At 42.8% G+C, this 27,743-nt stretch overlaps 1 protein-coding gene across 1 annotated transcript in view; it reads left to right on the top strand.

Moving 5' to 3' along the window:
* Nucleotides 1-27,743, top strand: part of Tnr (tenascin R) — a 343,283-nt gene that overhangs the window by 134,937 nt on the left and 180,603 nt on the right. The window contains exon 2 of the mRNA XM_055624653.1: nt 13,386-13,480. The gene's annotated coding sequence lies outside the window, so the exon portion shown is untranslated. The remainder of the gene's footprint in view (nt 1-13,385; nt 13,481-27,743) is intronic.

The raw sequence follows: 27,743 nt of genomic DNA, 5'->3' as shown, positions 1-27,743 counted from the left end.
CTTCTCTTCTCTTCTCTTCTCTTCTCTTCTCTTCTCTTCTCTTCTCTCTCTCTCTCTCTGTCACACACACACACACACACACACACACACACGTTTCTTTTAACCTAACAATTGGTGTGAATGGGTGACTACACTCTTAGTTCCTGGAATCTGTCCTAAATATGGTGGCCTGCGTGCCAAGTTGGGCACCATGCTGCCCTCAGTGGTCTCACACTTATTTCCAGTGCTAGGGAGAACTTCTGGTGTTTTGAGCATTTTGTGAGTCATCTTCAGAGGACTCTACATTCAGGGATCATTTCTATAGTTCATAAATCACCTTCAGGTTCCCATCAATTCCATAACAGTGTTATTTTGATAAATTTAAACTTGAACTTACCGGTTCTGTAAGCCAACAGAGGTCAAATGTCACCGGTGGATATCCCCATCCTCTCAGGCAAATAGAGAAGCTTAGAGAAACTGAGTTGGTCTCACTGAGGCAGGCATGGGTGTCCAATTGGACCCCAGGCAGAATTTGAGCCTGATTCATGCTCTTTCTCCACATTAGGTGTCAGTAAATGGGCCCCTTGCTATGCACACAGGTTAAAGAGGCTCACGTTAATGTGCTTCAACTCTCTCTCTCTCTTTATCTTTTTCTTTTAGCCCTAGATTCAGTAATGGTTCTCTGTACAAACTCATTCATTTTTAATCAGTTGACTGTAATGATTTGTTACAAATGATCTTTAATTCTCAGCTGCGGTTAATCAGTACTGAATGGCACTTTTCCTGTTATTTTATTTGGATAGGCTTCTCAGTGAAATACTTGCCTTCCATTACTTAATCACTTATTTGTTTTTCCTCAGCACACAGTTTCTAGCAGCACACAGCAGTATTTAATGTGGACATTTTTCCCTGGGCGCCATGAATTGAGTTCTCCAAGCTGTAGGGGTAAGAGCCTCGAGGGAGCTCTGAAGGTTCATGTTCTAGTTTGATATTTACTGGCCCTCTTCTGCATGTCAGCACAGAGCCAGGAGCTAGGATATGCTGGCTTACACTGAGCAATGGTAACACACCTTGGAAAGGGTGATTTGTGAGGCCTCGTGGAGCAGGGAAGGAGAGTAGAAGGAATGGCATCTAACCCATCTCTGGCCTGGTAGACTCTTCCACGAGGAGGAGAAATGCCCACTAGGCAGGTGTTTCTAGGCAGATGGACCGACAGATGCAGGAGTCCAAAGAGAGCATGCATGAGATTATTGGGCATATGCACGTGATGAGCATGTCTGGAGTGCAGAGCAGAGGCAGGGGAGAATGGGCAGGGAGGGGGAGGGCAGAAACATAAAGGTGACAGATATAACAGGCTCTGGCCTCACCTTAAACAGAGAGGTTTAAGAAGAGAAATAAACTGAGCAGCTTTGCTTTGGAAAAGCTTTTGTGGGAGCAGCATGGACAATGGGGCTAGATAGTGGGCAGAGAGTGGTGGCAGGAGCCAGGTGAAAAGGAAGTAGGGTCTGCCCCTACCCCTGGTGGACTACTTCTGGGCCAGAGACTGTGGACTTTGTGAAGGGAATGTTGGATTGTATAGCAGGCAGGTGTCCTCTGTGCTCTCTCCTTCTCTCAGGTCTGTGAAGTACTTGTTTGCTTTCAAAGACATTTAAGCACCCAGCTGTAGGCCAGGGCGTCCATAAGTAGGACGGGGCTGATGGCACATTGATCTAGGTCAAGGTGAACACAGCTGCAGGAACAATTCTGTAACCCCAATGGCGGCAGATATTGGCCCTTTCCCCAGGGGGCTGTCAGTCCCCTGGAGTCAACTGAGAACCTTCCTTAACTGGATGATCCTGATCAGTGAAGGGAGTTGAAAATTTTTTTTTTCTTTTCTTCCACAAACTACAGAGTCAGGTACATCTGGCTTCCATGGGGACCAGCACCATCGCTCAGGCCCTGGAATGAAATCTTAGTGCCAAATGTGTCAGAAGGCTTTTGGTGATTGGTTTTGTGTGGGGTGATTGGTTTGCTCAGTGGTGCCTCTAGAGGGCAACCTGTGCTCCAGTCAAGGGGCACCTAAGGTTGTTCAACTACTTCACAGCCTGACCACTGAATGCAAGAGGTTAGGGAAAGCCTCTGTGATCAGAGCGGCATTGTCAGAATCATCAGTGAAGGGCCTGCTGATGAGGGGATTGCTGCAGCTGTAAGAGGCCTGACTACAAAAGCAAAATACAAAAACCCAACACAGTGTCAGCTAGCACTCCACTCCACACCAAGGTCAGGTTTGCCGGCTGGCACCTCTTTTCTAGAACAGCAAACTAAGCGTGAGCAAGACTTAGCAGGCTGTCTTTCTCTACTTTGGAGGCCTCAGCACACTCCGTCTAGCCCTTTGCTGCCCATGGCAGACCTTAAATCACTCACCTGTGTTGGTGTCCCATATGGTAATAGATGAGATAGATTCACACTAAATGGTCGGTGACATCAGATTTTGTTTAAAAGGCAAACATCTCTGGAAATGATAAAACAAAGATATAAATGTTAGAAAGCGAGCTTAGAAAACATTGGCTTTGTGAAGACTCACAAAGTCTTTCTTCATAAGCAATCTGTTGGCCTCGGAATATTATTTCTTGGTTCTGAAACATTCCCAAAAGACTCTATGAAGTTTCTTTAGAACTTCATGGATGCAAACCTGAGATGGTTTCTTTTCCATTCAACCTTATTCTTTAAGAAATGAATCTCAAGGAAAATGTCAGGTCTCTATTAGTGGCTAGACTAGCTGCTTTCCAAGGCTATTTTGAAGAAGTTGCAGGTCTAGAATACCTAGTTCTCTGGGTCTGAATGGGTCTTGACTATTCCTGAGTTGAGCACTGTCCAGTAGCCTTTTCAGTCTCCATGCTTGGATTTCTGGGAAATTCTGTTTGCATCTCTGTTAAAATCTTGGTTCAGAAGCCATGTGGAAATATCCATGTGCCCTTAGGACTATGTCTTCTCCATGCTCCATGACATTCTCCCTCTAGGAGTGCGAAACTGTTAAAAGTACAAAAAGATGGTCTTGTCCTGAAAACCCGCTGCTTAGCAACTGCCCATACCTGAACTGTCAGGCTTGGGGGAGGTCCCCAAGCCTTGGTCTTTTGTCTTTTCAAATAAAGAAAAGAAAACAACATCTCAGAGATCAGTTACCGCCTTGTGGGTCAGGAGAGAAGCCGGATTAACCAGAAGTGGTCTTAACCTGTCAGTATGGGGATCTTTGGAGATGTGTGTGTATGGACGCTTTGCTGCCAAATGTTTGGTAAGGGGCACAATGCGAAGGGTCGGTGGAATCCTGGGAAGAAGACCAAGCCTAAGTGCTCCTGAACTGAACTGGCAATAGTGCACACTCTAAAACACAAGACCAGCTGATATCTTGGATCCTACCAGGACCCCAAAATTCAGAACCTCTGGTTTTTTTTAGAACCAGAAGCTGACTCACTCAAATAAAGTCTCATGTCCAACATCCTCTTCCCGCTAAGCTAACATCCTTTTCCCTCATTCTAAATTGGACCACTTCACTTCCACATTTACAGGTTACAGGAGACACATCTTTAGCCTATTCACATACGCAGGAGACTTTCTGATGTGAACACAGGTCCTGTCAAGACTAAGACTCAACTTAAACGTTCGTAGTCCAAAGGGACAGTGGCTTGTGAATCCTACCACAGTTGGTTACATACTCTGTTGTAATCCTGGGTTTCACCTTACTATTTCCAGCGAGTGCAGTGTCTGAGCAGATAACCTCAGAGCTGGTCATAGTCCGGTAGGCTCTCTTTTCATTGTTCTGGTCTTGAATTCACCTTCCTGGGATGCTCATGTGTACCATGTGTACTCCTTCCTTTTGGATTTACTCCTTTCTCCATATTTGCATTGGCTCAAATTTCTTAATACTATTTTTTTATGTTTATGAATATTTCACCTGTATGTCTCTATCTGTACTATCTAAGTGCCCAGTGCCTGTGGAGGACGGAAGAGGATGTTGAATTCCCTGGAACTGAAGTTATGAGCAGTTTTATGTGGACGCTAGGAACTAAACCTGGGTCCTCTGTAAGATCAGCAAGCCATTTTTAACCACTGAGCCATCTCTCCAGCCTCTTGGCTCAAATTTCTTACCTACCTAACCTCCCCTAATTTTGACCTTCATGAATCTCACCCAAGAAAAAAACTATCCTACTTCAAAGGGCAGTTATTGTCTCTAGTGGGTTTATACTTAATCCTTTGTTGAATTCCCTTCCTGTCTGTCTAAGCTGTTCTGCCCGCTCCCTTCTAGCTCATAGGCTATGGAAGCAGGAAGTTGCCTGATCCTTGGAAAATCCTGATGAGGGAGAGGAAGCCACTACTATTTGTGCCTTCTTCAAGTCCTTTCTTCCCTCCACACCTCATGTTGATTGATGGAGGAGCAGCAAGGGTTTTGGCTCATTGTCCCACAGAATCCTGCAGAGAGTTCTTGACCAAATGCTTTTGAAGTTTATTGTTCATTACTCTGGCAGTTGAACTGCCCTTAACTGCAAATCCAAGGAAGATGAAAGTATCTAGCAAATTAAAATTGGACTTGTTCTGAAAAGACAAGATTCCCGGCTCCACCATCCAGTTTTACCTTTAGTTGGGTGCTTTGAGAAGAAATTGGCTAACTTTGAGGTGGGCCAGATAGCCACCATCATAAACAACATGCTCTGTCTCCAACCTGATGTCATGTGTTTGAGAGCCAAGACTGGATTAACCAGCTCTACTTCTAGAGCCTAAAGGAAAAAGACTCTGGGTCTACATATGGCAAGATAGGGCCTATACTGGGAAAGTCCTGGCTTCCCTTTCCCCTATGAGATTCCTTTTATGGAATCCCTGAGAGGGAAGCACATGTCTTCAGTCAGAAAATTACCATGGTGACTGATGGCTGGTAAATACAATTAGGCCCCAGTTAAATGTTCTCCAAGGGGTGTTCTTCCAGTACAGTAATCCAGATTTGATGATCACTTTAGCAACTATCCACTGGAAGCTTCTGGTAATGAAGGGTTTGTCTCTGTCAGGTTTCAACCCCTGGAACATTCTGTACCCTTCGGATGCAGAGAAGCTGTAACCAGAGGGGAGAATGGGAAGGAGAAAGGGGAATTCTGGATAGTAGGTGATACGTTTTATATGAACAGCCTAGTTGGCCAAGGACATAAAATGACTGGGATTCTCAATGTGAGTTAGGGAACAGAGGTGCTTGCAAAGGTCACAATTCTACAACATTTACTGCTCTCTTTAAAGCTTGGAGCTTAATTCTTTAATTCCACTATTTTAGGTCTTTGGAGTGATGAGCTGAGAGAGAGAGAGTGAGAGAGCAAGAAGAGATAGAGGGGAGAGAGAGAGAAGGCCTACCTCAGACCATGCCCTTGAAGTATTGATACCCTAGCTGCTAAGGTCAAGCACACGCCATCACACTTCCAGGCAACAGTAGATAGCTTGGTTACATAGAAACAAATGAATTAGTACATCAAATATTGACTCATCTGCAGAGCTGAAGGAAGAACAAATGTGCCATCTGGACTTCTGCCTGCCTGAGATCTTAGCCAGTTCTGCACCTTCACAGCTAGATAACCTTGAGAAACTTACTTTAATTCTTTGTTTCTCAATTTCCTGATTAGAAAAAGGAAGGCATCACAGTTCATTTTCTGTAGCTATAATACCATGCCAGAGTCTGGGTAATTTATATAGTTTATTTAGCTCATGGTTCTAGAGGCTGGGCATTCCAGCATGGTGCTGGCATCTGATTGACAACTGAAATGAGGGCTTTCATCACAACATGGTGGAGGATATCATGGTGACATAGAGCATATGAAGTTGACTCTTTCTTCCTCTTCTTATGAAGCCATCAATACTGTCATAAAGAATCCCACACTTGTGATCTCATCTGATCCTGATTGCCTTCCTAAAGCCCAATATCACTAACATGGAATTGGGGACCAGGTTTCCAGCACAGGAACTTTTAGGAGACACATTCCGTGTAACAGTGGCTAATAAGGGTAGCTTCCTAACAACCTGTTAGTGGGAATCCAGCAGGACAAAGCACAGAAAGTCATGGTCTTGACCATGTCAACAAAGCCAGTTTCCTCTCTTCCCTCCTAAGCCAGGGGCTCCCAAACTTTTTCATATTGTGAACTCTGCTGGCATCTGGTGAAGCTATGAATCCCTTTTCAGAAAGAGTAAGACATATATATATATATAGGATTGCAGAGGAAATTGCATTTTTATTGAAATATAGTTATCAAACTGCTGAAAAACCAAATTTGTGGTATAGTGATATATGTGTTTCTTTATTAACATAGTAAATAATAAGGTCTACTGGCAGGTCTAATAACTGTTCTAATTCTAAAGTAATAATAAGCTTAAACAATATTTCAACATATCTACAACTGTAATGAGATATAAAAAATCTATAATTTCTGTGGGTGACAACATTATAGCTATTGTTAATAACACTGTGACTTGTCACCTAATTCAAAATTAGAGATACTGCTAAATTTTCCCTAGAAATTGGTAAAAATAAGGATGTATCTTTTCCCCTGCTAAGTTCGTAGACCCTGAACTAAAACCTGTTGCTGTTTGGCTTGATAAAACCAGGTTATAACCCTGATTTCTAAACTTCTTCAGCAATATTTTTTTGTCTTCACTAAAGCAAAAATATAAACGTAGAAAGCTTAAGAAATGTGATTGGGTAGGAGAAGAAAAATTTTAAATATTAGCCAAGAGCTGCAGCTAACACTGGCAAGGTTAGACTATGGGACTTATTACTATCCTATTTATTTTTCCATATACTGAGGCTGCTCCATTGAGGACCGTTGTGTGGTAGTTGTCTGTAGAAGGATGTCAGATCACAGGAGATGCTGATCCAGCTCCATAGACCATGACGAGGGGTCAGAGTCACTGGGGAGTCCCAAAGGAGATGGGGTTCTGCCCTTGACAGCTCAGTCCTGTTGCCTCAGGCACTCAGATGGCTCACTGCTTCCCAGCCCCACTAAACAGTCCCAGCCATCCTATTGATCTCAAGTCTCTCGTTAGATCTGATAAATTCCCTCAAGTCTGAACTGTGAATTGTGAATAATGGGAACTGCCCACTCGATGAAGGAAAACAACTGACTCTGCTGTCAGATATTCAGATCAAGTTGCTGATGCCTGTAGCACAGTGGGGTCTCATCCAAACAATCCACTTAGAATGGTGATAACCAGGCAGTTTATACCAACACAGACATGTGGAGCTAGGGAAGGTCTATCTCTTATTCCATCCGAAGTGATTTTTCTATGACAAGCCTACAGCCTTCCTCTGGAGCAGGAAGGTAGTTTTGCATATGTTCAGTGATTCCAGGTCAACTTGTAAGACAAGAGGCTTCCTTTGGCTTGTCCAGCCACTGTTACATCTAGAGAGGCCCCACTGTGTACGTTCACAGCACGGCGGAGGTCAAATCCTCAACCTTCCACAACGCTGTGAGCCAACCTCTGGTCTTTGATATCCTCCTAGGGGAGTATAAGGGTGTCTAGTCACAGCTCTCAACTGAGGTCTTCATGCTTCTCCCATATGGGACCCAGGAACCCAGAAGACATCACTATTGCAAGTTGCAAAGCATCTCTCTCCTCTCCAGCTCAGTTCTTAAAGGAACGCCCTCTCCTAGGGTGGGTTAATGAAACACTGTCAGCAGATTCATCAAAATGTAGCTGTGTGCTTTCCTAGAGGGACCCTGTGGCTCTGAAGTGGCACACCTCACTTCCTCTAAGCCTAGATAAAGGTCATAGCTAGAGATGACAGGCCACTGAAGTTCCTATGCACAAGATACCACATTTCAAAACATTTTAAATAAAACAATGTGGAAAGGGCAGCCTGTTCATTTTATTTTCTGCCAAGGCATTCAATTAAACCTGAGATTCTGGGAAAATCTGAACCCTCAACCATATTTTCCATTAGTAATAATAATAATAATAATAATAATAATTAATAATAATATAATTACAGAGCCTGCCTGTCAGATATTCCAGACAACAGTACCTCTATTTAATTAATTGCTAATTAAGATATGAAAGAACTGAAGTGTCTTCCATACTTCCTCACTTTATTAAAATACAGAAAATCTTAATCATGAAAAGAGAAACCCAAAAAATTCCAGGTTGAGTCCCCCTTTGGGTTAACCAGCCTGGTGAAGGGTGGGAGGAGAGGAAGGCCCACTATGGGTGAGGTGCCTTGGACTGTATTATCCAGCTCTAATCACGTAAGCAAAGAGGAAAGAAGCAAGAAGGGACAGGAACTGACAAGGTTTGAGTTTCTGCCTTCTGCTCCACACTAGCTAAGTCTTTTACACACACCAAATAAATCTTGTCTGCAATCCTGCAAGGGACTATTATTATACCCACTTTACAGATTAAGAAAGGGGGTAAGTAAAGGCTACATTAATACCCCTTTTCCTTTACTGTGGCAAAATACCTGACAAAAGCAGCTCAAAGAAGAAAGGGTCCATTTTGTCTCACAGTTTGGGAACACAGTCCCTCATGCCTGGGAAGGCATGTTGTCAGGGCTGATGACCCTAAATCGGTAGACAGGAAGCAGAGTGAGAGGAATTCCAGTGCTCAGCATGATTTCTTTTTTAATTCCAGTCCAAGACCTTAACCCCTGGGATGGTGCCTCCCATGTTCAGGTGGGTCTTCCCATTCAGCTAAACCTCTTTGGAACCCCCTTCATAGACAACCCAGAAGTGCATTTCTGTGGTGAGTCTAAAACCTATAAAATTAACCATCAAGATGAACCATTACAGAAGCCTTAACTGCCTTTTTTTTTTTTTTTTTAATAAGTGTGTATTTGGCAAGGATAAGATTTGAGCCCAATTTCCTGCTTTCTGGTTTTGGTTTGTTTGTTTGTTTGTTTGTTTGTTTTATCCCAGGGCCATTCAAGAAACAAAAATGGCTTATTCCATGACTTCATGATTATGAGCAAAGCGAAAAGCATTTGTGGTAGCTAGCTTTCAAGTGTCCTCCAGCTGATCTTTGCAATCTGGTATTTATATCCTTGTTCTAGCTTTGTTTTCCACATTAAAGGGCTCTAACATGCATATTAGAATATTGCAGAAATATTGAGATGAATAGTTACAAAAGACACTTTGACCCCCAGCTTCTTCTCCCTTAGACTGCTCACTCTGGAGTAAGCCATCATCATGTTGTGAAGTTATTCGACTAACCCTTGAGAAGCCCATGGGGGAGAAACTGAGAACCAATATGGCAACTGACATTACAGAAATTCTGGAACTAGACTATGTCCAGTGGGTCTCTGGGTGACTGTGGGCTCACCAAAATCTCATGAAGACCCTGAGGCAGACCATCCATATACACAGGACCCACAGAAACTACTGGACAATAAACACTGCTTGCTTTAGTCCCAGACTTGGAGCTAATTTTTGCATATAAGTAGATAAAAAGTTGAGAAATCACAAACTTCTATATGCTGCCCACTGAATCATAGTTTTGCCAACGCCAGTGGGCCAGAGAATTCCTCCTAAGAAGTAGGAGTCTGAAGTTGCCGGCATTTAAGATCCTTCTTGGGAGGAAACTGAGGGAGACATAAGAGACTGTAAGTCAGATCACCAACAGCTGCCTACAGGTCTCATTTTGTATTGTAGATGACTAAGCACAATTTGTTGATCATTTACAACCTGGTCCATTGTTTAGCAACCAACTGCTGGAAAAGTTGAGGGGGAAAATAAAAGAAAGAATTGATTATTCTTTCAGGTACTGGGTGATTTTGTCTGGAGCTGGTCAGCATCCTTGGAATCAATGGCCATTACTAGAATGTCAACAGCAGTTAGCAGTACATAAATCCATGCCAGTCAAGTTCAAAGTTTATACTGGATACCCACATGAACCATTGCGTGAAATCTAAAACCTCAGCAGTGTTTTATTGCTGTTTCTGGGCTGGCAGGTGCCTTTCTTCTGCCCATGTTTCACCTAAGCCACAGGGGAGACATGCTCCAGGCTTTGAGAAAGTCTACGATTGAAGTCAACATGGCCTCTTGGGCAGTGCTCCCTGAGTTGTATAGATGCTTAAGATCCTGCCTGGCTGGTCAGGAACAGGGAGCTCATGCTACAAAGACAGAGCCAAGCCCCTTGGGTAGCCAAACTCACTTTCAGTACAAGAAGGTCAGCATTTGATGAAGAAGAAATATATACTACATATTTTCTGGACATATTTCTTAGTGGTTTTTTTTTTCCTCAAAGATGAACTGTAACAAGCTGACCTTAGAAATTGCTGGGTATCAAAGAGGTTACAGGTGAATTTTGGAAGTGAACAGATGCAAAAAAACAAAAAAAGCAAAGACCGTAAACATACACACTAGTTTGCCCGGTCAGGTGCCCTTCCCTTTGACCTTTGAGTATGTCTCTGGTGCCCCTCACCCTCCGGGCCCTCTAGAACTGGGAAGGCTGAGAGCATTTAATAACATGAACCTTGGTTAACATTTGCCTCAGCTAAACCTCTGAGACTTGCCACAGGAAGATGTGCCTGTGTTATTCACCGTCTTCACTTCCTGTCATAGCGATCCTTTTCCTTGTCTACAGTTTTATGAAAATCTGGCTTAATAAACGGCCTTTGTGTGATAACTTAGAGCTCTACAACTGGTTAATCAAATTAATTGGATTCATGAGCTACTATGTGCTAAATCACAGGGGTTGGTATGTTGAGTTCATGATGAGCTGCATTCTAACAGAGCAAATGTAGTTATGACTTCAGAAAAATTGGCATATACTGTCTCAAATGCAATTTCCTCAGCCCACAGCTTAAAACATGCTTTAAAATCCTGTTAAACCAATGAAGAGCATCATACTCGACTCCTGGTACCCAACATATTAGTTCTCACCTTAATTTTCCTTTTGCCTCCAAAAGGAAATGGCCTTACTGTGCACCAATTGCCTGGTGCCACAGGTGAGAATTTCTTGACAGCATGGGCTGTGCTCAATTCTTCATGGTTTACATGTCTCACAGGCTCCACCAGGGACCACAAAAGTAAATAGTCTCACACATCCACGCTCACATATGTCTTATGTGGACATACTGTGAAAGAAAGTATATAAGGGTATGTTCCGTACAGTCAACACAGAGATTAAAGGTACAGTGTTCAAAGAAGGAGAAGGGAGCCAAGTCACAGAGAACGAAGCGATTGCCTTGGAAATTTATTAACATATGTTCTGTTAAAACCTGTATATGGATATGCAAATGAACTGGGTGGGGGTAATGATGGTGGTTGTAGGTTTAGTCAAAGCAGGTTTTGAATAGTGTCTTAGAAAAGCTACAAATGAAAACACCCTGTATGCCTCTGGTGTGTGTGTAATTAGAGTTAAGTGAGCAAGAAGGAGGAAGGGTGTACATTGCTAGTACTATGAGAAGCCACTCGGCTGAGGCATTCTCCCAGCAGATACTGGGAAAGGTGGCTCAGAAATCCCCCCTCGGACACAAAGAACTTCTTTGCACAAAGCTGTGCCCACCTGGTGGCAACTAGCATGCAAAGACTGATCTACACGGGGTCTAACGGTCTAGGCTTCTTCCCAAAGTGAGGAAGGGCCAGAATACCCTCTGGTCATTTCTGCTTTCCTCTGTCCCAGCTCAATCTATTTTGTGGGAAGTGAAAACAAAGCGGAAGGAGAGAATCAACTCTATTATAGAACCAAGATGTGGAAAGAAAAAAAAAAAAAACAAACAACAAAACACCGTATTTCCGGTGAATATCTGTAGAATGATTCCCTTATTGGGACACGTATGTGTCACCGTTATAATTTTAAGAATGTCAAACGAAGAGATTTGAAACACGACAAACATGTTAGTTGAATGGATCAATGACTGCCTATATTTTGCTAGAGAAGCAAAACATGTTGCAGGTATTTGGAGTTAAGTGAACTGAACAGAAAGGGATTTTGCCAGTACTTTCAGTAACATTTACTTAGCTGGTTCAAATGAGATTGGACCAGCTCTCTGAGAATGAAGTCACCACCTCACATAAAGGGGAAAGAAAAGAGGGCAACAGGTGGTCAAAAAAGGAGAGAGCATTTTTAACTCCATGAAAAGAGAGATTGTTTAATATTACAGCTGTCTGCGCCTTGAGTAAAGTGAAAATTTGGCATGGCTAGTAACCACATTTCCAAATTACCTGCAGTTCTCCCTTTTGGTGGGCAGCTAGATTCTTATTGGAAGAGAAAAATGCCTGCCGTGTAAATGATCTATAACCTCTGTCTCCACTACCAGCAAACCCACTGAGGACCACTTCTATCCTGAAGATACAACCCCACAGTGCATGTACCCCACTCTCCAGGCAGCCAGAGTTTTCGCCAGGAACAGATACAGCTGGCCCTTGTAGCATTAGATGTTCTTCACACTTCCTACCCCTCTGGGGTTCCAGGAGGGCCTCCTGGGAAGGCAAATCTACTCAGGGACAATTTAGAGAAGACTGGGCCTTAGCAAAATGCTTGCTGCTTCCTCCTTTATATTCCAACCAATTTTTACAAATGCATCCTCCATAGGCATCTACAAATGAGATCCCTAAGGCTTAGTGTCCCTTCTGGAGAAGGCTTAGGAGTGTTTGTGAGCTAGAAGTCCTTGAAGGCATAAGTTAGCAAGCCATAAACTGCATTGACAGATCCTAAGGATCTGTGTAGGGAGAGCCCCGTCCAAGTTCTGCACAGGGTCCCTGATTAAAGAAGCTGACAATACCCTTACAGGCAGCTTGCACTTGCAGTAGATGGCCATACTTTGATGGTATATTCTAACCAGAGATGATTATTCTGCATCCGCTGAGTCATTATTTATTGAGTTTTCCTTTGTTAATACTGTAATTGGACAAGATCTAAATAGAGCGGGAGAAGGACAAAGACTCTAACCTTGTGGAGAGTCTGGAAGGCCCTGGAGGATCTGCAATGAAAAGTCGAGCAGATAGAGAGACCCTGATAAATGGTGCTTTCATGAGAAAGGGGTGCTCAGCATACCAAAGACATTGAGGGGATAAAGAGGAATCCTGTTTGCAGAAGGAGTTGGAAAGGAGGCTTCTTGGAGGAAGTGACAAACATTTACTGCAATCAAAGCATCCAAGCATTCTCACAACCACTTTTAAAGCTGTTGAACTTGTTATATGAAGTATGTTTCTGAATGTATAATGAGTCCACAGATTTTTTTTTTACCCTAGGTATTTGTCATTTCACACAAGTTTGTGAATCTTAATAAAGAAAGAACTAATAAAATAGATAAGTAAAACTGTAGCGAGAAAACAATAACTTAATAATCAACAATGTTTTTTTCTTGTAGAGAGCTACATGGTCCACCTCTAAATTTATTTAAAAGGAAAGAATAGGGAAACCGAGGTTCTCATTATGAAGCTACATATTCTTTCCTGTTACAGGTGTCTGTCTCAGCTCAGAGAACCAATCTCTTCTGGAGTTAGAATCAAAGAGTACGCCATCAAGAGAAAACATCAGAGAGGACGACATCAGGAAGGTACTGTGTGGACCTTTTCCTATCCATCATGCCAATGGCCAGTTTAAGGCTTTCAGTAGGAATTGCCTATTCCCCGGGACCTGAGACCCTTTGTCACTGAAACAACAGCCTTGGGGATACTCTCCATGAAATGAGCTGGCCAATAGCGTCAGCTCCTCTGGGCTTCACACGGCCCCTGAAATCACTTGAGAAACCAGGTACTAAGATTTTGGCTACTCATAAAATAGTTCTGAAACGCACTTCATGATGCAGTTGGTAATAAAAATGTCTTACTGATCTCAGTCCCTCCAAGAAACTAGACTTGAGTCCCAGCCCAGAGTGCCTGCACCAGGCCTGCATGAATCAATGCTAAATTATTCACCAGGCTGACTCTAAAAATTCCAGAGTTCCAAAACCCCTAATAAAGTATTATGAAAAAATATCCATCTCTTTATCTCTATCCATAACTATTTATACGGCTGGAGGAAAACCTGTCGTTTTATTTCTTTTAATTTAAAAGCTTTTCTAATTCCTTTTTCCTACCACATATATATGTCTGAAAAAATTTGGGGTTGAAATAATAACCTCTAAAAAATGGTCGACAGGAAAGGCTCTGAGGATTCCGAGTTGACAGGCGCAATGAATATTTCCCTCCCTCAATAACTTGCTGTGGTGCTCAAACCTTATTCACTGAATTGGGAACTTTTCAAACAGGTGTCTAGTTTTTTTGTTTTGTTTTGTTTTTATTGTGCAAAGCAATGATAATATACCCACTAGCCTTCTCTCGCTATTTGTTTATACAGTTCTAAAGTTTGTTCAAGAAAAACTCATTTTCTTCCTGGGCCTCCTTGGGTCCTTGCCACATCCTCCATCACCCTCCTAGCATTCTACAGACACATTACAAGTCCCATCTGGAGTTCCACATTGGAATCCTCCTGGAACTTCCTCAGCAGCATCCTGCCTCAGTTAGGGAAATTTGACAACAAAGTATCCCTGGACCATTTAAAAAAAAAATTATTTGAACAGCAAGTCTCAAGATACGTCATCACACTAAGTGAGCTGTCAGCCATTCATATTTCAGGGTGAGTTTGTGAGTTTGATGTTTCAAGGCTACCAGATGAGTGAGACAGAAATGTCTGCAACCGCACAGAGCTGGAACAGGTTGGGCCAGGTGGGCAGTAGTGGAGGCTACGTGTCACGAAGCATCCTATATTTAGATGGTGATGGCTTCACTTACCTACACTCTGCTCAGAGAAAACATTTCTATATATGGAAGAGTAGTTGGCAAACCACTTGCGGTGGGGAAAGACCAAAACTCCCATCTAAAAGGCTTCCTCAAATAAGAACGCTTGGTTTGTGAACCGACTTCTAAGTGTTCGATGCCAGCAGAAGATCTGGAATACTTTCACCCTTCTCTGCATAGATGCTCAATACATGACTTAATATTGCTTTAGATATGAGAAAAATTTAATTTAATTTAATTTATCTCCACCCGGGCCTGCTATCTGAGGCTTTTGCTCACGATATTAAAAGAATAAAGGAGAGGCCCCAGGTTCATGGGTGAAGCCCCAAGGTGGTAAAATAAGTACTTTGCCCAAGGTGAGCATCAGGAGAAGACAGTGCTAAAGACAAGTGTCACTTGGAAACAGCACCATTCTAATATCTAGGCCCCTGGCCTCAGGCTTACCCTTGAAAATGAGCACATAGACCAAAGCAAAGAGCTTTGATGGACTCCAGGTGAGTCTCCTGTTTAAAGAGGACCCAAAAAATGAAGCCAGATTCCATGAGAGCCATATCCACACCAGGGTCAGGATCCATCTCAATCTAGAGCTGGTAGGAGCTCCTGGTCCCAGGGAAAGTCAAACCAAGATGGGAGGGAGAAGCACCCAAGATAACAGATAACAACTGTCAGGGATCCAGGACAAGGATGGGGAATTCTGCTGGGTGCCCTAAGGGTAGAACTTCTCAGAAGTCTGCAGACATGAATTCAGAAGTAATTCACAGAATCACCATTCTCCATCAGTTACATTTGAAAGCCTCCCCAAGGCATAGATGCCAGCTCATCTTTCCCTGCCAAGCCTTGTCACATGTTGTCACTTGTGCATTGTGGACCTCTCAGGAGAGTATGGCTTATGCAGATGAACTCTCTCTCTCACACACTTACAAATATCTTTTTGTGAATGCTGCTTGGTAGAGAATTGCAGAAGTTACCAAAAAGGAGGACAGCCATGTGACCCCATGGCTCTTTGGCAATTCATACCAAGTTCACCAGGCTGGGTTGAGCTGCCTGGATCAACTTGCTTCTCTCTTACCCTCCATCCCCATGCATTTGTGAGCAGCTTATTTTAAGAGCTGGTTAGATGAGCCCTTAATAACATTAGAACCTAAATGGCCCCAGATAGGCTTTCAGCTTCCTGCCAAATTGAGACAAATGTGATATTTGGGGAACTGAGCTCCAAGCTTTGTGGCTGCTCTGGACTGCAGTCAGATTCCAAAGCATTTTGCCTTCTCCCCTGATTTGCTGCAGTGTAAAAGATGATTTGTTGGTCCCTTTCATCCGTGAGGGGCTAGGATTCTATGTTGATGGCCTTGATGATCCTACATTTTCAAAAAAGTTAGGCTCTATCCATCAATTTCTATAATCTACAGGAAAACCTCTCAGGGGTCCCATGCCTACAGGAACTTTGACTTCATGAAACCATCTTTCTTGAGCAACTACTACTTTAAGTTATTTAGTTCATTAATGTCAGTAATACCAGAGTTTGGGTAGGCACAACAGAAAATGATATGACATGGTTTTTTTGTTGCCTAAGTATATTTAGTGTCCTCTGTAAGTCATGGGTGGGTTCATTTTCAGGAAAGACAGATGCATTGATCAAATAAAGAGGTATGGCTTACCAATTTAGTACTCTTCTAAATTCTTGGAAGAGGTGAAAACAAAGTGAAAAGAGGAGAAAAAAAAAGTGAACATAAAGGAATGGCCTGGTGTTGACGTAAATGTTTTACAAGAAAACAAAACATGTGTGTTTGTCTTTCCTCCTGTCAGTTCTCATGCCAGATTCGGCATGCTGAGAACATACTGAAACTCCTAACTCATGCTTTGTTCTGTTGGGTGCGGACAGTCATTCAAGAACTGTCCATGAATTTAAGCTTCCTTGAAAGCTCACAGTGCAGCCTGTAGCTCAGCTCTTTCAGCTTTCCAGAGGACACTAAACTTCGAGCTCACCCTTGCACTGGGGGTAAGGAAAGAAGACCACCTTTGTTGTGTTTTTCTAAGCTAAACCAGGGTGCCTGAGGAGTCAGCTGGGAGAAGGAGGGGGAATATGATGGATAAATCTATCCTGCCATTCTGGCCCCACAAGTTCCCAGTTCACGCCAACCTTCACTCACAGATCACTACATGGTTTTAGATGCATTTAAGCTGTGGTCAGACCCAGACACCACAGCTGAATAGGCCTGGCTTGCTTTAGCTTCGGAGATTGCAGAAGCTCAGCAGAGTTCTGATCATATTTGATTCTATCTCAAACTCCAGTCAGTAAGGGCTCAAAGGCTGTTTGATATGGAGGACTATAAAAGGGAATGTCAGAGGTCTGAGCCCCTATGTTCAGGCCTGCACCTTTGAGAAGTTAAGCACCTGTCCAATTGTGATGCACTTTCATGGAGAGAGTACTGCCTGAAAGGTCACCTCTTATTACAGTACTTTGCTAATGTTATAGTTGTGGTTTTCTCTCCACATTTGTGGATATGAAAAATTCCATGCTATCAGGTACCCGAGTTGAGGTTCCCCCTCAGCTTAGAGAAGACTTGTCTCCATTTAAACAAATAAAAGTAGCTGTCTCTTGCTCCTTTGATCCTCTGTTGCATCCTCTTATTTTAAACTCTGTGGAAGAAGGTTCTACATTTACATATCACATTACTTGGTGTCAGTAGAGAAAACCTACTCATCCAAGTGGTGAATCCAGAAATTCAGAAATTCCAGAAATGGCAGAAATATATTTGGTAAACAGCATGTGCCATGACCCGTGTGCATTCTGATCACATGCAGGACACACTATAAGGAATGTAAGGATGCCTTGCCTCTGTCCCAAAATTATAAAGTGCTGGGATAAATAAAGAGATGGTGCTGAGAGCAATGGAGAGGTGGGTTGACACTCACCAGCTGTATCTTCTGGACAGGAGCCAAGCAAGCTGGACAGGAGTACTCCAGACACACGAGGGAGAAGGAGCAAATGAAAGAGGAAAGGATCAATGTAGGTAGGAGGAACAGCATTGGAAAGGCCAGTGAGGTTACTGGGGGCCAGGTAACATGAAATGCAGTGGGCAGTATGCGTATGAAGGGGAGACAGCGTGTACCGAGGGTGCAGAGACTATGTGACACATGGGAAACCTTAACTCCTTTTTGTCGATGGTAAGGGGAAATGGAAGGCTTGGAGCTAAAGAGTAGCACGGTCAGATTGCCTTCAGAAGGGTCACTGTGGAGCAGCAATGTGAGGAGACGTGAACAAGGAAGCTGATCTGACAGTTCAGACAGGAGGAGATGGGATCTGAATCCAACACATGCAATACATGCCTGAGGGCTCTAGACTAGCCTCCTCCATCCTCCACAAATACACTAGAATAAATGATGTCTCTTCTGCGCTAAAACCTCGGAGCATGTGTTGTGCTATTCTCATAGAGCTTACTCAACTTGTACTGCACCCATTGTTCGCTTCTGTAATGCTCCTGATCAAATTGTATCGTTGTCTTCCCCTTTTCAAATTACACTACCTTGCTCACCATGAGCACTGAATAGAAAGGTTATTTAGTTGAATTGAATTTTCAAGAGCTTCAAACCATGAATAATTGAGGAATCAGCCAAGTATAAGTGCTCATCATTTACATAATTGTGTAAACAAGCTGATAAAAAAATTATTTTGCCCACTACTTTTATTATCCAGAATGCCTAACTTCAGAGCTCTCCAGGTTTCAGGGAAATAGTTTTTTAAAATATGTTCTGTAAGCCCCACAGTTTGCACCTCTCTGAGAAAGAGAAGTGTTTGGAGGAAGGGAACACATGATTGCATTGGCTAAGCATGAAGCCATGTACAAAAACTGAGAACTTTTCCTGAACAGACAGAATTGCAGTACACACTGAATGCTGGGAACCACGAACAGAGTCCCAAAGGTCAATGTGTAGACACAAATTGATTAAGCTAAGTACTTACTGAAATTGCCTTGCAACGTACAGATGAGAATTGATCAAAAGCAGGACTCATCCCCATGTTGAAAAAGCTCATGTAAAATTATCCTTTGGCATGTATGTCATCAAAGCAAGTTTAAATTATCTATGCTTTTCCCCAGATGAAAATATCTCTATGCTGTAGTCCCAAAAATATGTTGTAAGAAGTTAATTGGTACTCAGAGTTTTATGATTGAGTTCCCTTATGTGTGAACTCTGTTGGCCTCTTGTCTACCCTGCCCCTGTGTTTTCTTTCATCTCTCATTCTTTTTCTCATCTCTCCATCTCTATATGCCAAAACAACTCCAACCTTGTCTAGTGTGGCATCTACATTGTCACTCAAATGCAAGCCCCAGCTTCCTCCAGGAAGCAAGAATCAGAAATCTCCCAAGGCTGGCCCACATCTAGCATGTGTAAGCAGTGACTGAGTATACCACTGGCCTGTGGCATGTAGGCAGCATAGAAGAGGAGGAGAATGTGCTGGAGTGAAGTAGATAACGTGAAAGTACATAAGGTAGATAGATGAGGGGAAATGGGAGAGATGCAGTTAGTAAGTCTTTGGAGTAATTTTGTATGGAATTTAAAGGACTGTACTTTGGGCCACAAAATAGGGTACATATCATGTGTCCTGTTTTTAGAGAGGTTAGGATTTGGACAAGGTAACAATTCTAAACCCAAAAGACAGATCATTGCAGTGCTTGGCAGAATATTCAGTACTGTCTGTATTTCTGTACTGGAAGCCCGAACAGGACAAGTATCAGAGGATGCTTAGAGATGATGACAAGAGAAAAACTTCAGAACAGAGCTTGGGCCATCAAGCTAAGCCTTAAAAGCATAGGTGATATGTCCTCAGGAAGGCCATGTGACCAGGATCTCTGGAGGAGGGGGTGAGGAGAGACTAAAGAGGAAAAGGAAAAGGGAACAGAGAGAGAAAGGGTGAGGTGCGTTGATGGTATAATGATTATAGAGTAATCAACATAGCTGCTTTTTGTCTCCTTGGGCACCTGTGCCAACCCGGGGTCTAGCTTGGCCAAAGACCAGCACTGTAGGGCAGGAAGTATCTCTATAATCCCCGTCAGCTCAGCAGCACTAGCCCTGAGCCAGCCGGCTCTGCCCTGTGAAGGCAGAGTGACACAGCCTTTCCTCAGTCCCCTTAAGGAGAATGTTTCCTGGCCCTGACAACCTCACATCTTAAAGACTGAAATTAAAAAAAAAATCATTTCTGACACGTAGTAATTGTACATATTTATGTACAGAGTATTATGTTCAGAGTAACATTTCAACTCACACATACGCTGTGAAACAATCAGGGTAATTGGTGTACCCATCACCTCAGTCATTTATCATTTCTTCGTCTTGGGAATTTTCAGAATCCCTCTTCTAGGGATTTTGAGACATTTAATTAATGCTTGTGAACCACAGTCACCCTATTATGTTACAGACCACCAGGAATTATTCTTTTCATCTAACTGCACCCCTGTATTCATCAGCATCCTCTTGAGATCTGTTTCCCACATACTTTTCCTGAGCTCCACAAAGCACTATTCTACTCTGTATAGTAACATCAGCCTTCCAGTTTCTACATGTAAGTGAGCTGTGGTTCTTGTCCTTCTGTGTTTGACTTATTACACTTAACATAACCAGGCTGGTGCTGACACCCAAATCCCCTAGCAATTGGATAGAGAGATCCCATAGAAGATCCTCAACAGCCTTCGTCAGTTGAAGGATCTGGAAACCTTTGCAGAGAGATTAGTAAAGAGAAGACAATATATTAGGAAATTCAGTGGCTGCCTGAAGTGTACTGCAATTGATGTCCTGATGTCTTCCTGCCCTGAAAATTAACCCCTACTCTGCCATCACCCTCACCCAAATTTTTAGAAAACAAGTAACTCTGGTTTCACAATGTTGCCTGAAACTCTGCCATTTGAGATGCGTTCTTTTCAAGGTTGACCCTGCCAAGTTCTTCTTTCAAAGTATGTATTACCCAAGATACTTGTTTATCCACATTGGAATACTAATAATTTCAGTAGATTTTTTTTCTATTGTCTAAGAGCCACCGGAAGAGGATTATACAGAGAAGAAATGGCAAAATGATGGTAGAAAAGAGGAAAATAATTTTAGGACATGGTACTCCGCCAGAAAAGGCAGAGCTAATGGTAACCAATATGTATGGAAATGCTTGGTAGGTGGTCTAGATAGCTACAAGGTAGAAAATACAGTTGGGGGGAGGGCAGTAGATGGGAAGGAAGAGAAAGGAGAAGAGAGAAACAGAGAGGGGGAGCAAAGCTGCTTGAGTAGCCACAGTGGAGTCTAACATTACTGTTGACCATATTCAAGGACCACCTAAAAAGATTTAGCATCATTTCAGCCAGCAGCCAGAAGCAGGAGTGGAGTAGGGCAGGTCTATCTGTGAAGCTTTGCTAAGCAAGGCTGAATCAATGTTTGTGCAGCAAAGTCAGCCCCAGCCACAGAAACACCTGAGACAGTTCTCATCAGACTCAGAGAAGAAACCTCCCAGAGATCTCTGCCATTGCGGAATAACTGTGGCCATGGGCCAAAGGGCTGCTGCATTCTCCTGCTGAGTCATCAGAGAGCCCTAAAGTCAGGAGGAAAATGATTTAAGAACTGTGATGATGAGAACTCTCATGATCTGTTCCCAGAATTTCAGGCATATTGAATGTTCAGTCTAGAACTTTAACCATCATTTCAGTTCAGAGAAGTTACAGTTTGTGAATATTTTTCCTATGCTAAGTGCTCTCTGGGTTACTTTATATTTATTCACTCGTTTTTACCTCCCGGCAACCAGTGGTAGTAGATACTGTTATTATTTCCAATTTACAGCTTAGAAAACCGAGGACTAGAAAAGTCTTACTAAATAATTTGCCTAAGCCAGGAGGGGGCAGATTGGGAAATTAGACCCAGGAAGTCTCAGTTCACAGCTCTTTCCCATAAGCACTGTGCTGAATAACCATATACTCAGGCACCAACATGGAGACTAGGCTGCTCTTTGACCTTTGTCACAGTCAGCTGAGGGTGTGCTTATCACTAGTGCAAGAAGAGTTTCTGTCAGGGGAGTGGTCATGACATATCTGCTGAGAGAAAGGCCCTGATTACTCATGGGAGAGGAAGTCTGCTCTGAAAGGGAATCAGAACCCTGTAGTGGAGAAGCCTGTCCCCTTAATCAAAGGTCAGCAATGGATATAACAGAGCTACTGTAACGGATGGATGATAATTATTGCAGTAATGACCTGGGATGAAAGAGTAAATGTATTCATCCCTAGGGGGTACCAGAATGATAGAGTGTATTGATGAGAATCTGATGTGATCAATGCAGCAAAAATTGATGCTGAGTGTGAGGCTATAGGAGGAGTGGGGATACATGCGCTCATTCAGTAAGCTGTGCTCACTGAATGCTGACTCTGGCCACGTGCTAAGTGCTCCTGGAAGGAAATAAGAGCTAGTCCATCGGGAGCTTACAATTTAACGAGTGAAAAATAAATGGCATCTCTCCCTCCCTACACCATACCAGAATACCAGAAAAGGATGGCCCTGACTGCTTTGACGAAGACACTGACAGTCCGGCAAGGTGGGTTTTAAGTAAAGGTACTTGCTACCAAGTTCAGTGATCTGAGTTCATCCCCTCATCCCCACGATCTGTATAGTGGAAGGAGAGAGCTGACTCCACCTTGGGGTACACATGAATCCCTTAGCTCTCTACATAAACAAGGTATGAGGTTTAAAAAAAAAAAAAAAAAAAAGAAGACGACATTAGTAGTCTGATATCCTTGAGTCAGGCCACTGCAAAAGAGGCCTGTTCAGATGAGACATCTTTAAGGTGAGGATCATTGGTGTTGGGTGAGGAAAGAGAAGAGTGGAGGAGAGAGCTGTAAATAAGAGTACCAGTGGAATTATGGTGGAAAGTGGCAGATCTTCTGCAGTTAACATTATCACGGGTCATTTGATGAAGGAAAGGAAAGGACTTCTAACACTAATGGAGGTGTTGAGGTACAGGTCTAGTGTATAATGGGAACGCCTGGAGCTTTCTCAAAGGTGGCCAGGGTCTTGCATTGTAGAGGGGTGGCTAAAGATGTTAAAATTGTTATGGGAGCAATTATGATTGTAACTGGGGTAATAATAAAGATAATGGACCTGTAATTGAAAAGCTGGTGGCTGTAAAGGAGATGGTGAGGGCAACCGAAATGTAGAGGGGGTGATAAGGGAGGTAATGGTGGCTGTGTGAAAGGTAATGGAGATGTAATGTAGATGACGCTAAAAGGTAATGGAGTTGTAATGAGGTGATGACTACGGAGTTGGGGAAGAGATGATCATCTTAATGGAAATAACAGGGACTGTGTGCTGCAGGTGAGAATGGTATGCAGAACATTCATCACCACAGCTGGAGCTGTGGGTGGCGAGGAAAATAATGACCAGCTACACCCAAAATTCTCATTATATCAGGAGTTCTAATGGACCCAGGAAGAAGATAATGATGTTAATGGAAAAAAAAAAAACTGATGGCTACATGAACATCAAGAGCCTGTGATGGCATTTGGAGAGAGAATGGAAGAGACCAAAGGGGCTTGAGGGTGAATGCACGTGGACTCTCGTGTAGATCTCATGCATGAGGTGAGATGTTTGAGAGATTTTTGCTAGGAACAGCCCTGTGGGCCCTAAGGCTTCACACAACTGCTCTAGTCCAGGGTGAACAGACCTGGCTGAAAAAGCAATTTGAGTTTACAATCTAAACTTCCCTATTAACATAGGAGTGATAACACCAGCTCATATATAGTACTTCTGGGAGCAGATGTGTAAACAAGTCTGGAAATTGTGTGAGTTTTGTGGAAAAGTGAATGAATGAAAGGGCTATCTGTATCTATCTTTTCTCTCTTTTTCTCTCACTCTCTCTTCCCCTTTCTCTTTTCTCTCCATATATACTTTCTATTTACTATTTATTAACCAATGATTTAGCTATCATGTACTAGTCTATCATCTGTCTACTTATAGACAACGTACCCATACACATACATACCACTAAAACTCCAAGTATGGAAGCAGCTGCTCATTTCTCCAGGGCTCAGTGATGAGAATGCGCACCCATGCCAGCTTGTGCTGTTCTTCTGTTTGAGCTCCGGGAATGAACTAGAGAACTACCAACGCCACCTGGACTACGACAGAAAGAAGCCTTGGGGCATGAACAAAGGTCAACTCTCTACATATAAACGCCCCCAGAGCATACCAAGCAAACAGGAGACTTGACCAAGATGCAGGGTTTATGCAGGAGTCAGAGACAGTTAGACAGATTCATCACCTACCTACATTCCTACTGAGGAAACACATAAGAAATCCAGATGTTCCCTGCGTCTGGAACCAACAGCATCAAAACCACTGAGAATGATACTAGAAAAATTCAGACTCCTAGGTCCCACCTCATGAAGGGTCTGATTTTGTATTTTTAAAACTCGCTGAGAAACATTACTCTTTTTCTCCTAAGCATCAACCTATATGCCTTATAAGGTTAGAGAAGTGGTGAGGAAAGCATATTTCCTGGAAATACATCAAATCTCGCTCTTGAGTGACTCTCCCCTAACAGTGGGATTTGATTATCCTCTGCCAATCTGCCCCTCCCTTCAAGCTGCATACCAGGTCTTCTGCCCATGAGGAATCACACAACTGGCTTATACAGTCTTTCAGCAGCAACTGTTTTTAAAAAAGCCAAAAGGTAAAAGTTAGCACAGGGATTCTATTGTTTTTTCCAGAATAGAAGAATGAAACAGTATAGGAACTGAAATCTATGTCACAGGTGTAAGAAGGAAAATGTCCGAATAGAGATTCAAAGTACCTCTAATTATGGGGATGGATGTGGATTATGGAGGGGATGGTATATTTGAATGTCTCTCCTAACCAGCCTTCAGATATACTGGTTTGCCCTTCCAGATACTTAAAGATTAAAAAGTGTCAAAAGCATAGCGATATTTAATTTATGTTTCTGGAAGTGTAGATAATTTCTGTGCTTAATTGAAGAAGTTGTACACACGTGTCAGTTAAAACTATTCAGAGGGAATAATTCCTTAACAGTGTATTGCAAATAAAAGTATACTTTCCATTCTTGCATGAAACAAATAGACTATTTTTCAACAGCCCATGTCTTAATTCCTCCTTATCCTTCTAACCTCCACTTCTCATATCTTAGCTTCCCAGAAGCTTCTAGTACCATGTCATAATTCCTTAAAGAGAAAATTCCAGGGCCTGTTGGTGCTGCCATGCCTTAGAGAAAGACAGAAGTGCATCCTACTTCTCCACTGAGGATTAAGCAATTCATTTCTGCCTGAATCACTCGGTAGTCTCTTAAGAGAGCGAGTTTATATTCAGGGTCACTCTCCCTCTTTCCCTAGCACCCCTTTTATAGAATGTGAACCACACAGTCCTTTGTAAAACTTGTTTTCTCAGTGATGCTGACCTATCACTTAAGAAATAGAACCTTTCCCCTGAGCCGTGTTGTCATTTGTTAGTTGCTAATTGCTCATTAACCTCCCAGGTACCTCCTGGAAGCCAGAACCTTGCCTCTGTTTGTCAGGGTGGTTCACTGGGTCCCCCTTTAATAAAATTACAGCTTCAGGAAACAAATCATTTATATCAAATACAACCCCATGGCTTCCTCTCATGTTAATCATTTCAGGCAGGTGCTATTAAGTAATTCAATCACTGGGCTATGGAAAGCTGCCATTGAATTAATGAAGAATGAACTCAAATTCTAAGAAGAGATTTCCTGAATAAATGGTTCTGAATGAATATATGGGAGCCAGGCCTGTAACCACAACACACGGCAATAATATAAAATACATGTTAAATATAGACTAACATTCATCTCTTCTCGGTGAATAAAACTCTTTAAGAGACATAAGCACCTATGTGGCTACCACCAACAATGTTCAGCTTTCTACACTTTTCCTGTCACTTCCTAATGAGTGACGTAAGCTTAAGAAATCTTGAAACCAGAGTTAATAAAATGTAACTAATATTAAAAAAAAAGAAAAAGAAACCTTGAAACACTCACTTCAACATGACATGTTCATTTACGTCCATGGTAAGTCTTTCCTTTAAAAGAGCATTTGCCTCTGCAATCCCCATTCAGACTCTGAGTTCTTTTCCCTCCATCTAGACCACCTGTGTGTACTCCTGTTACTGGGATACCCTGCTCATAGTGACCAGTGAAGCTCTCTGAAACCCACCTATGACTGTTCCGCCTCGCTTAGCTCTCTCCAAACTCCTTCATAGTCAGTATCCTTGATGTTCTAACAAGACACACAGAACAGTTTGGAATTGGGCTCCTGCTTAATCTTTCCAGCCTGATCTCATAGCAGTCACTTAGTGGAGGACACCTATTGGCTCATCCACCCCTGAGTAGCTGCCTTCTCTCACAGAACCATGCTCTAGCCTCTGCAGGAATGCAGCTTGAACCTAATTCTCATCTGTTGAGGTTATGGCAAACATTGCCTCTCTTCTCTGACCACCCCTCTACCCTATTCTTGGGTTGAATTTGGACTTTCCTCTGTGATCCCTGAGCACCTGGGGGCAAAACTCCAGCATTGATGTGAACACTTGCCACTATAACCCTTGGAACATAAGTCTTGCTCTCCAAATATACTGACAGCTCCAAATAGACTGAGAATGATTCTGCCTCGCATTTCTCCCTACGTCTTTGGTGCTGAGAAAGTGGTAGGTGCATAATGAATACATGATGAATGAAAGAGCCAATGATGGAATAAACAAAATCATGACGAAATAAATGGGAAAACCCAATAACATGATTTACATGGATACTAGGAGCCACACGTCCATTCTCTAGTTTCTTTTTATAACCTGAAATTCAGGTAGGGGAGACCTAGCCCAGAAAAAGTGGGTCTCCGGAGAGCTAGTTAATGCATCACAGCATCTTTCTCCTTATGCTCTTCAGTGAAGCATGTGTAGGCTTCTTTCCTGCATGGGGAAACCACTGTTAGCACTGACCCCATGGTGACCCTGGATTGCTTTTCTGGAGCTCAGGCTTCCAGCTGCATAGGAAAACTCCCCACTCTGTACACTGCATTTGGCTTTCACGGCACCATGGTCGCCTGGCATTTGTCATGCTGTGCTTCATCAGAGAGTTAATCAGGTTTGAGTTTTTAACAATGTGCTCGTCATGCTCGCTTAACTTAAAATCAAGCCTGTTCAGGCATTAGTCAGTCCCATTCACTCAGTCTGGTAGTTTTGGCCTTTAAAACTTTAGAATTTATCATCAAGGAATACTGTACATCGTTACAAAACACACTCTTATCATAAATTCTTTTATCTGTCTGAGGGGTTCAGGTTTGGAGACAGTGCTGCCATCAGGAAAGTGTCTGAGTATTAGCTCACCTTGGTATCATAACACATGGCCACAGATCTGGCGGCTGTAGACAATACACATTTATTATCTTACAGTCTGTAGATCAGAACTTGGACATGGGTCTAAGGTAAGGTGTCGGAGGGGTTGCATTCCTTCTTGAGGCTCTAGGGTAGACCTGTTTCTGGCTTCCCTCAGCTTCTATAGTTGCCCATGTTCTTTGGACTGGGCCCCTTGCTTCCTGTTCAAGGCCAGCAATGGCTGACAGAGTTCTCTCCCCATTGCCTTACTCTGATCTATTTTATGCCTACATCTACTTTAGAGGGCCCATGTGACTCATGAAAACTACCCAGCCAGTCCAGGATCACACTAACGTATGGACAGCTAACAAGCTACCTTAGTTTCCCCTTCCCACAGAACATAGACTACTTGCAGATTCCGAGGGCTAAGATGTGGGCATCTCTGGGGGCATCTCCGTGCTATCAATGATCTGCATGCCTCTGCACAGAGGAGAGGGGGGTCTTTTATTTAACAGCAGTGTTTCTAGCGGGGACTTTCCACAGCAATGTTCGTCACACAGAAGCTTGTTTGCAATATAAACACAGACTCTATTCCAGATCTTCAGAACCACACATTTCAGTGTCCTAGGGAAACAAATGTGTGTGTGTGTGTGTGTGTGTGTGTGTGTGTGTGTGTGTGTGTGT

The sequence above is a fragment of the Psammomys obesus genome, unplaced genomic scaffold, assembly GCF_907164565.1.
Source record: "Psammomys obesus unplaced genomic scaffold, mPsaObe1.curated_primary_1811, whole genome shotgun sequence".
NCBI lineage: Eukaryota > Metazoa > Chordata > Mammalia > Rodentia > Muridae > Psammomys > Psammomys obesus.
Note: the sequence above shows the minus strand (reverse complement) of the source record. Positions and strands in the feature narration are given on the sequence as shown.